Source organism: Moschus berezovskii, chromosome Y, assembly GCF_049115385.1.
Source record: "Moschus berezovskii isolate FMDL1 chromosome Y, NW_MosBer_1.0, whole genome shotgun sequence".
Lineage (NCBI taxonomy): Eukaryota > Metazoa > Chordata > Mammalia > Artiodactyla > Moschidae > Moschus > Moschus berezovskii.
In genome coordinates this window covers 59,360,828-59,372,313 of record NC_142489.1, presented here as the reverse complement: position 1 = coordinate 59,372,313, position 11,486 = coordinate 59,360,828, and positions in this window count along the sequence as shown.

Below are 11,486 nucleotides of genomic sequence, written 5' to 3'. Positions count from 1 at the left end.
AGTCCATTTTAGTTCACTGATTCCTAGAATGTCTGCATTCACTCTTGCCATCTCATTTGACCACTTCCAGTTTGCCTTGATTCACGGACATTACAATCCAGGTTTATGCAATATTTCTCTTTGCAGCATCGGACCTTGCTTCTATCACTAGTAACATCTACAGCTGGGTACTGTTTTTGCTTTGGCTCCATCACTTCCCTCTTTCTGGAGTTTTTTATCCACTGATCAACAGGAGCATACTGGGCACCTACCACGCTGGGGAATTCCTCATTCAGTATCCTATTACTTTGCCTTTTCATACTGTTCTTGGGGTTCTCAAGGCAGGTATACTCAAGTGGTTTGCCGTTCCCTTCTCCAGTGGACCACATTCTGTCATACCTCTCCATCATGTCCTGCCTGTCTTGGGTGGCCCCACATGGCATGGCTTAGTTTCTTTGAGTTAGACAAGGGTAACCATCTTTGACATTTATATTTAACTGAGAATTAATAATGTGGTGTGTCTTCATTTTAATGCAATGTCTAGGTTTGTCAGAGCTATTACATCCAAAAGCAAGTGACAGTTAATTTGATGACTGCAATCACTATTCTTAGTAATTTTCGAGCCAAAGAAAATGAAGTCTGTCACTGTTTCCCCATATTTCAGTTTAGTTCAGAACAGTCTCAGACGTGTCCTACTGTTTGCTACGCCATGAATTACAGCCTGTCAAGCCTCCCTGTCCATCACCAACTACTGGGGTTCACTCAAACTCATGTCCGTCGAATCGGCGATGCCATCCAACCATCTCATCCTCGGCCATCCCCTTCTCCTCCTGCCCCCAATTCTCCCAGCATCAGAGTTTTTTGCAATGAATCAACTCTTCGCATCACGTGGCCAAAGTATTGGAGTTTGAGCCTCAGCTTCAGTCCGTCCAATGAACACCCAGGACTAATCTGTAGAACGGATTGATTGGATCTCCTTGCAGGGACTGTCAATAATTTCCTCGAATACCACCGTTCAAAAGCATCAATTCTGCTCTCAACTTCCTTCACAGTTGGACTCTCACATCCATATTGACCACTGGAAAATACACAGCCTTAACTAGACCAACCTTTGTTGGGAAAGTTATGTCTCTGGTTTTTAATATGCTATCTAAGTTGGTCTTAACTTCTCTTCCAAGGAGTAAGCGTCTTTTAATTTCATGGCTTCAATCAGCATCTGCAGTGATTTTGGAACCTAAAAAATAAAGTCTGGCATGGTTTCCGCTGTTTCTCCATCTATTTCTCATGAAGTGATGGGACCAGATGCCATGATCTTAACTTTCTGTATGTTGAGCTTTAGTCCAAGTTTTTCACTATCCTCTTCCACTTTCATCAAGAAGATTATTAATTCCTCTTCACTTTCTGCCGTATCGGTGCTGTCATCTGCATATTTGAGGTTATTGATATTTCTCCAGGCAATCTTGGTTCCTGCTTGTGTTTCTTCCAGCCCGGAGTTTCTCATCATGTACTCTGCATATAAGTTAAATAAGCAGGATGACAATATACAACCTTGACATACTCTTTTCCTATTTGGAACCAGTCTGTTGTTCCATGTCCAGCACTAACTGCTGCTTCCTGACCTGCATACAGTTTTCTCAAGAGACAGGTCAGGCGGTCTGGTATTCCCATCTCTTCCAAAATTTTCCACCATTTATTGAGATTCACACAGTCAAAGACTTTGCATAGTCAATAGAGCAGAAAGAGATATTTTCCTGGAACTCTCTTGCTTTTTCCATGATCCATTGGATGTTGGCAATTTGATCTCTGTTTCCTCTGCCTTTTCTGATACCCAATTGGAAATCTGGAAGTTCATATGTTTACCCCTTCTATTTGCAGAGTAGTGATGGGACCAGATGCCTTTTTCTTTGTTTTTATGAATGTTGAGTTTTCAGCTTGGTTTTGCACTCTTCTCATTCACCCTCATCAAAAGACTCTTTATTTTTTCTTCACTTTCTATTTGTTTCAGTGTTGCCATCTATATAATCTGAGGCTGTTTATGTTTCTCCCAATCCTTGATGCAAGCTTGTGATTTACTCATCTGGTATTTTAATAGTATACTCTAATGTAGATTCACATAAGTTGAGTGACAATACAGAGATTTGTCACTTTCTTTTCCTGGTTTTGAACATTCAGTTGTTTCATATCTGGTCCCAATTCTTTCGGCTTGACTCATTTAAGGGTGCTTTCAACGTTTACTTCCTCAAGAATCTTCCAAGTACCCCACCCCTTTTTGTTTTGGTGTTCTCCTTCTCGACACCTAAGTTTCTCATTGTGGGACATTTATCACTGCTGAGCTTTACCTGTTTAACTTGTTGTTTTCGTTGCACACCTCACTGTGCTTCATTTATTTCCTCCTTTGTGCCTCCACCTAATTGGTTCTTTCTCTGCCTCAATTATTCTACTGTTGGTACCTTTCAGGGTGTTGTTAATCTCAGATATTGTATTGATTTTTACTGCTTGACTCTTTATTTCTTCTAGATCCATGTTAAACATGTTTATTTCTACTCATTCCGGTCCCCCAGTGTATTTACTGGCAATTCTACATCTCTTTCAAGATTTTTATCTTTACTTTCATTATTCTGAATTCTTTTTCAAGAAAACTTCCTAACTCCTCTTCTTTTCTCTGTTTTTGTGGGTTTTTTGGTAATTTACCTTCAGTTCAGTTCAGTTCAGTTCAGTCGCTCAGTCGTGTCCGACTCTCCGCGACCCCATGAATCACAGCACGCCAGGCCTCCCTGTCCATCACCAACTCCCGGAGTTCACTCAAACTCATGTCCACAGAGTCGGTGATGCCATCCAGCCATCTCATTCTCCGTCGTCCCCTTCTCCTCCCGCCCCCAACCTTTCCCAGCATCAGAGTCTTTTCCAGTGAGTCAACTCGTCTCATGAGGTGGCCAAAGTATTGGAGTTTCAGCTTTAGCATCAGTCCCTCCAATGAACATCCAGGATTGATCTCCTTTAGAATGGACTGGTTGGATCTCCTTGCAGTATAAGGGACTCTCAAGAGTCTTCTCCAACACCACAGTTCAAAAGCATCGATTCTTCGGCGATCAGCTTTCTTCACAGTCCAACTCTCACATCCATACATGACCACGGGAAAAACCATTGCCTTGACTAGACGGACCTTGGTCGGCAAAGTAATGTCTCTGCTTTTTAATATACTATCAAGGTTGGTCATAACTTTCCTTCCAAGGAGCAAGCGTCTTTTAATTTCATGGCTGCAATCAGCATCTGCAGTGATTTTGGAGCCCAAAAAAACAAAGTCTGACACTGTTTCCACTGTTTTTCCATCTATTTCCCATGAAGTGATGGGACCAGATGCCATGATCTTTGTTTTCTGAATGTTGAGCTTCAAGCCAACCTTTTCACTCTCCTCTTTCACTTTCATCAAGAGGCTTTTGAGTTCCTCTTCACTTTCTGCCATAAGGGTAGTGTCATCTGCATATCTGAGGTTATTGATATTTCTCCCAGCAATCTTGATTCCAGCTTGTGCTTCTTCCAGCCCAGCATTCCTCATGATGTACTCTGCATATAAGTTAAATAAGCAAGGTGACAATATACAACCTTGACGCACTCCTTTTCCTATTTGGAACCAGTCTGTTGTTCCATGACCGGTTCTAACTGTTGCTTCCTGACCTGCATACAGGTTTCTCAAGAGGCAGGTCAGGTGGTCTGGGATTCCCATCTCTTTCAGAATGTTCCACAGTTTATTGTGATCCACACAGTCAAAGGCTTTGGCATAGTCAATTTACCTTCAGCAGCTGCATATTTCTCTCCCTTTTCATTCTGTTTCGATTACTGTGATTTGGGTCCCTTTTCTGCAGGCCTGAGAATTATAGCTCCACTATATTGTGGAACCTGTCTTTTGTGGGTGGGATTGGACCAATGACTTCTCAAGGTTTAATGTTTCGGATCATTTGTGTGTGTTCACTGGCAGACAGATCTGTATCTGTTCTCTCTGAAGTGCAATGAATTGTCCACGGACTGTGCTTTGGGGTGTTTGTGGGTCTGGTATGGCTTTTATAAAATTCATTGTTGTGTTTCTGTTTTACTGGAGAATAGCTGTGGGTTCTCTTGTACTGAACTTACTGACTCAAGTGTGGAGATTGCTTTCCATGTAGACACGGAAACTCTGGGGTGTGTGCTTGTCCTTTAATATTCCTTGAGGTAAGGAGTTCAGTGTTGATCTAAAGTTCTGGAATCGATGCCCTGGCCTCTGGGTTTCTGTTCCCAGGTTGCAGTAACATCAAAAATCCATGCAATATAGAAGATAAAACCCGAGGCTAATGGTGGCACAATTCTCCTCATCCCAAAAGAATCAAAGGGATTCACAGAATTTCAGACAGCAGAGGAAAGGAAAGAGAGAGAAAGAGGTGCCTAAGGGGAGATATGGGAGAGTTGAAATGGGAGAGAGCAATCAATTCGGGAAAACAAATCCATTAGTGATATCAGATCGTAAAGATTTTGTTACTGAAGTCACAACATTTATATCAATTTTTGGAAAGTAAAAGTTAAGAACTAAAAATAAAATATAGACTTGTTTAAACAGTGTAAAAAAAGAAAACGGAGTCCAAATTCATTCTCTCATATATAAAAAGTGTTTAAAAAATAGATTTACGTGTGTTTTGCTTGAAGATAATAATAGTTAATAGAAATAAATGTTTAGGTTATAATAAAGGACTAAAATATTTTAAAGTTAAAGAAATCATATAGAAACTGGAGCCTATTATACAGAGTGAAGTAAGCCAGAAAGAAAAACACCAATACAGTACACTAAGGCATATATATGGAATTTAGAAAGGTGATAAGGATAACCCTGTATACGAGACAGCAAAAGAGACACAGATGTATAGAACAGTCTTTTGGACTCTGTGGGGGAGGGCGAGGGTGGGATGATGGGATAATGGCATTGAAACATGTATATTATCATAGGTGAAACGAATATCTAGTCCAGGCTCGATGCACGATACAGGATGTTCGGGGCTGGTGTACGGGGATGAACTAGATGGATGGGATGGGGAGGGAGGTGGGTGGCGGGTTCAAGTTGGAGAACATATGAATACCTGGGGCAGATTCATGCCAATGTATGGCAAAACCAATACAATAATATAAAGTAACTAGCCTTCCAATAAAATAAATAAATTTAAAAATAATAGAGGAAATAGATCTCAGAATTTTAAAGTAGTTGTGTGCTTTTTGGTGTCAATACAGTGTCAGACAGTCTCTTGCTGAAGCTTGTACTTGTCAAAGGTGACTGTTGTTCCTCACTTGAACAGTCTGGCCATATATTGCAGACTTATTATGTTTAACCTGTCACTTCTGGGTTGGTTTATGCTTCTTTGTTTATATTTCCTTCTTTTATTTGAAAGCCTATCCATATCTGGTTTTCACCATGAAAGGAGGGTGCAGTAGCCTCTTATTTGACCTCACCTGTTCAGTGTTTGGGAGTGAGAGGTGGGACACAGAAAACAAAGGCCATTGGGATGGGGGGGTGCTTGTGGTCTATTGATCATATCGGGCTTGTCAATGACAAATGTGGCATGTACTTTCTGGGTCCACCCTGCTCAGACTCTTGGTTGATACATGAGGGCACAGTCCCAAGTGGGCCCTGTGTTTCATGCACTTCTCAGCCAATCAGGCAGTTAGGTGTTTGGCAAGGCCATGACCACTATTGGCTATGTGTTTTGTGCTCTTCCCAAGTCCAAAACCTCGGGTGACTGGTTGGAAGCAAGGCACAGTCCCAGGTGGTCCATGCATCTTAAGCAACTTTCTGGTCTCAGCCACTCAGTTTGCTGCCTGTGTCTGCAGAGGGCACAGTCTCAAGTGTGCCATGCGTCTCCTCAGGCTAACTGACCCCAGGCTGTCATGTGTCTGGGCTATGTGAGCTGTCCATGAAGTGAGGAATTCATCACTAGCAACTGTCAGCCAGCTTAGAGCTTGGCAGGGGATGTGTCTGGGGCCAAGATTCTATGAGCCTATTTCCTTCTTCCTCTGGCAGTCGTACACGTTCCTCTCTCCCTCCATGGAGGAATGGGTCTTAAATGGACACTGGCTTGGTCTCCTTTGGTATTTTCTAGTGCACAATCTTCTGTTCTGTGAGTATGCATGGTTCAAGATGTGGCCTTAGAGCCTTCTCACAGGAAAGGTCCTTTCTAAAATTTCTGTCTCTAGTGTCCCCATAGTTTATTTTTGCGTGTTACCTTAGCTTCGCACATTGTCCTCAGGGCAGTGATTGCATTTATTGGCATAATCTGTGTTTCTTTATTCTTCCTCTCTTCCGTTCTATTTCTTCCCCGACTGACACCTATGAGAGAGGGTTTCCAATTTTGTGCAAATTTCTCCTTCTTTAAGACTCCTTCTCCAAGGTGAGTCTCAATCCCTAAAAACATTTCCCCCCTTTCATTACTTATTTTTTCTTACCTACTTTTTAAAAGACTGGTTTTCCTTTATCGGTTTCTAGGGCCCATCAACATTGGTCACAAATTTGTTTCTGGAAGGTGTTCCATGTGCAATCTATCCTTTGATGGATTTGTGTGGGAGAAAGTGGACTCAGGCTCCTATTCCTCTAACATGATGAGACCCCACCGAGACCCTGGAAGATCCATTTTATTAACTGAAATCTTGTTGTTGTCCAGTCACAAAGTCTTGTCAGACTCTTTGTGTCCCCTTGGACTGCAGCACACAAGGCCTCTCTGCCCCTCACCATCTCCCAGAGTCTGCTTGAGATCATGTCCATTGAATGAGTGAAGCTATACACTCTTCTCCTCCTCTGTCATCCAAATCATGAAACAAGATTTAATTGGCTCCTAAGAATCAGGGTCTTTTCTCATGAGTCGGGTCTTTTCTCATGAGTCAGTTCTTTGCTCAGGTGGTCAAAGCTTTGGAGACATAGCTTCAACATTAGTGATTCTAATGAATCTTCAGAGTTGATTTCCTTTAAGTTTGAATGGCTTGATCTCCTTGCAATCTAATGGACGCTCACAAGTCATCCCTAGCAGAGCAGTTTGGTGTTCTCACATCTGTACATGTCTACTGGAAAGACCATTAGTGTACTCAATGTGCCCCCTTTGGTCAAATCAACTATTCACTTTTTAACACGCTTACTAAATGTGTGAGTGCATTTTTCCAGGAAGCACCTGTATTCTAACTTTATAACTGCCATCACATTCATAGTGAATATAGAGCCACAAAAGAGGAAATCTGTCATTACTTCTGCCTTTTCCATCTTTATTTCCCATAAAGCAGTGGGACCAGATGCTATGATCTTACTTTGTGTAATACTGAGAATTCAAGTGTACTGTTTATCCTGTTTTCCTATCAACATTGAGAATTACTTTATTCTTGTACCATTTTTTCCCCTCAGTGCTTTGGATAAGAAATTGTTTTCTAAGAGTATTCTAAGATGATCGTTACTCATCATATATAATACTGCCGATTTTAAGTTTCCTGTTGGAGCATTTGTGCCATGCTTCTGTGACAACTCTGTAAAATGTTGACAATATACACAGCCTATAATACATTTCTCTATTAACAAAATATATTGAGCCTCTTCATGTTATCTCTAATGTGGCAACTACAAAAATACAAAGGAGGACAAGAAATAATGATATGATGTGGAGGGGGACAGGAAGCCGAACCACTGTGTCATGAAGGGAGAGAAGTTTTGATCATCAATGGTTTCTACTCAAATATTTGGTAGCAGAAGTTTAAAGTGATGAAATAAAAATGTACACACTGAATTATGGAAGAGTTATTTTAATGTACACATCATATAATTTCAGTGTTCAGCTAGCCAGAGAGCCTGATTATGATCTATGCACAGTGCCTGGTGCATCTGTTTAACCCATTAATTTGAATGTTTAAAATTATATCCAACGTGAGGAGAGGAACAGCAGTCTTAGAACAATATCTCTAAGTAAATGAGAGTTGCAGTTTTATGGGCACAAGGTGTCCTCATATGTATGAACCCCATCACAATTATAGAAAGCATACTGCTGATCAGCTCCATTAAGGGACAGCCTTTCAGAATAGGATCTATATTATTCAGCCAGAAAGTTATTAAGTAACATTGGGCTTCCCAAACAGTTCATTAAAGATCTTGGGAACAAGCAAAGACTTTGACCACCTAAATAAAGTTGTCAAAAATTATATTTTGACATATACACATATATACACATATGTGCATGTGTGTATGTGTATTTAAAAATGTACAATGGCTTTTAATTCCTGTTAGGCAAAGCAGCAATGGAAAAAAATTAAAACCCAAAAGTAGAATTATTCAAAAGTCTCAGTTCAATTCAGTTCAGTTCAGTCACTCAGTCGTGTCCAACTCTCCGCGACCCCATGAATCACAGCACGTCAGGCCTCCCTGTCCATCACCAACTGTCTACTCGGTTATTGAATATACGTAAGTGGAAAAAATACGAGAACTCCTTTATATCACTCCCCTCTTTTCTTTTAGTAAATAGCTACCAATTTTCAAATGTTTGTCCAGGTTTAATGACAAAAGTAAAGTTATAGAAAAAATAGATATACATAATAGATATACATATATCTATATAAAGTAGACGGATATGTTTGCATAACAAAAAATATTGATGTCAGATTCATTTCCAGTTCCACGCTCAATCTCATCATGAAATAGCCAAAGTTGTAGTTAACTCAAACACTCCAAGAGCTGGGACAGAAATCGAACCTGCAACTGAGATTTTCAATCACAGTTATGATCACGCTTTAAATCCAACACTTTATTTCATTTCTTGTTCTAAGCAGTCCCGTCTTAAGATTGAAAACTATGAAAACCAAGAGAGAGGAGTAGGAGATTCTAGACTTCCTCGTGTTCCCAGAGTAATTTTAATCAGAAGAACTAGAAAAGCCAGAAACAAAGGAAAATGATCAAGCAATATAGAATAATGATTCTTGAACATTAAGCAAATTCAAGGATCTTTAGTTCCTCCTCAAGGGCCATAGGTAACATTCTGAGCAATATTCTGTGAACAGTTTTAGAGATACTAAAGCCCCAACCAGGCTGAAATGTAAGTACCTAGACCACAGAGTAGTTGGAAGCAGATGGTCAATGATGTCGACTCCCAATATCCTCAGGAACAGGCCACTAGTAGAATGTTCCCAAACTAATCACACACCCCATGCCTAACCTCACTCTGTCAAAAAGATAGTTCCCCTGAAAGTATTTGGGGAGTGTGGGTCTTTGAAACACCAGATGCTAGGACACCTTGCCTGGTTCCACAATAAACTATTGCACAGAAGTGAGTAACCCAAGTTTGGTTGGGTAAGAGTTCAATTCAGTTCAGTTCAGTTCAGTCAGTCAGTCGAATCCAACTCTTTGTGACCCCATGAATCACAGCACGCCAGGCCTACCCGTCCATCACCAACTCCCGGAGTTCACTCAAACCCGCCTCCATCGAGTCGGTGATGGCATCCAGCCATCTCATTCTCTGTCGTCCACTTCTCCTCTTGCCCTCAATCCGTCCAAGCATCAGAATCATTACCAGTGAGTCAACCCTTCGCATGAGGTGGCCAAAGTATTGGAGCTTCATATTTAGCATCAATCCTTCCAATGAACATCCAGGACTGATATCCGTTAGAATGGACTGGTTGGAGCTCCTTGAAGTCCAAGACTCTCAAGAGTCTTCTCCAACACCACAGTTCAAAAGCATCAATTCTTTGGCGATCAGCTATCTTCACAGTCCAGCACTCAAATCCATTATGATCACTGGAAAAGCCATACCCTTGACTAGACGGACCTTTGTTGGCAAAGTAATGTCACTGCTCTTTCATATGCTATCTGGGTTGGTCATAACTTTCCTCCCAAGAAGTAAGCGTCCTTTAATTTCATGGCTGCAAGCAACATCCGCAGTGGTTTTGGAGCCCCAAAATATAGTCTGACACTGTTTCCCCATCTATTCCCCATGAAGTGATGGGACCAGGTTCCATGATCTTAGTTTTGTGAATGTGGAGCTTCAAGCCAAATTTTTCACTAACCCCTTTCACTTTCATCAAGAGGCTTTTCAGTTCCTCTTCACTTTCTGCCATAAGGGTGATGCCATCTTCATATCTGAGGGTATTGATATTTCTCCCAGCAATCTTGATTCCAGCCTGTACTTCTTCCAGCCCATCGTTCCTCATGATGTACTCTGCATAGAAGTTAAATAATCAGGGTGACAATATACAGCCTTGACGTACTCCTTTTCCTATTTGGAACCTGTTTGTTGTTCCATGTCCAGTTCTAACTGTTTCTTTCTGCCCTGCATACAGGTTTCTAAGGAAGCAGGTCAGGTGTTCTGGTGTTCCCATCTCTTTCAGAATTTTCCACAGTTTGTTGTTATTCCCACAGTCAAAGGCTTTGGCATAGTCAATGAAGCAGAAATATATGTTTCTCTGGAACTCTCTTGCTTTTTCCATCATCCAGAGATTGTTGGCAATTTGATCTCTGGTTCTTCTGCCTTTTCTAAAACCAGCTTGAAAATCTGGAGGTTCACATATTGCTGAATCCTGGGTTGGAGAATTTTGAGCGTGACTTTACTAGCGTGTGAGATGAGTGCAATTGTGTGGTAGTTTGACCATTTTTTGGCATTGCCCTTCTTTGAGAATGGGATGAAGACTGACATTTTCCAATCCTGTGATCATTGCTAAGTTTCCCAAATTTGCTCCAAATTGAGTGCAGCACTTTCACAGCATCATCTTTCACGATTTGAAAAGCTTAACTGGAATTCCATCACCTCCACTACCTTTCTTCTTAGCGATACTTTCTAAGGCCCACTTGACTTCACATTCCAAGATGTCTGGCTCTAGGTCAGTGATCACACCATCATGATTACCTTGGTTGTGAAGATCATTTTTGTACAGTTCTTCTGTGTATTCTTGTCACCTATTTTTAATATCTTCTGCTTCTCTTAGGTCCATACAATTTCTGACCTTTATCGAGCCCATCTTTGCATGAAATGTTCCCTTGGTATCTCTAATTTTCTTCAAGAGATCTCTTGTCATTCCCATTCTGTTGTTTTCCTCTATGTCGTTGTATTGATCACAGAGGAAGGCTTTCTTATCTCTCCTTGCTATTCTGTGGAACTCTGCATTCAGGTGATTATATATTTTTTTCTCCTCAGCCTTTCGCTTCTCTTCTTTTCACAGGTATTCGTAAGGCCTCCTCAGACAACTATTTTGCTTTTTTGCATTGCTTTTCCATGGGCATGGTCTTGGTCCCTGTCTTCTTTACAATGTCATGAACCTCCAACCATAGTTCATTAGACACTCTAGTCCCTTAAACCTATTTCTAGTCCCTTAAACCTATTTCTCATTTCCACTGTATAATCATAAGGGATTTGATTTAAGTCATATTTGAATGGTTTAGTGATTTTCCCTACTTCAATTTACGTCTGAATTTGGCAATAAGGAGTTTATGATCTGAGCCACAGTGAGCTCTGGTCTTGTTTTTTCTAACTGTATAG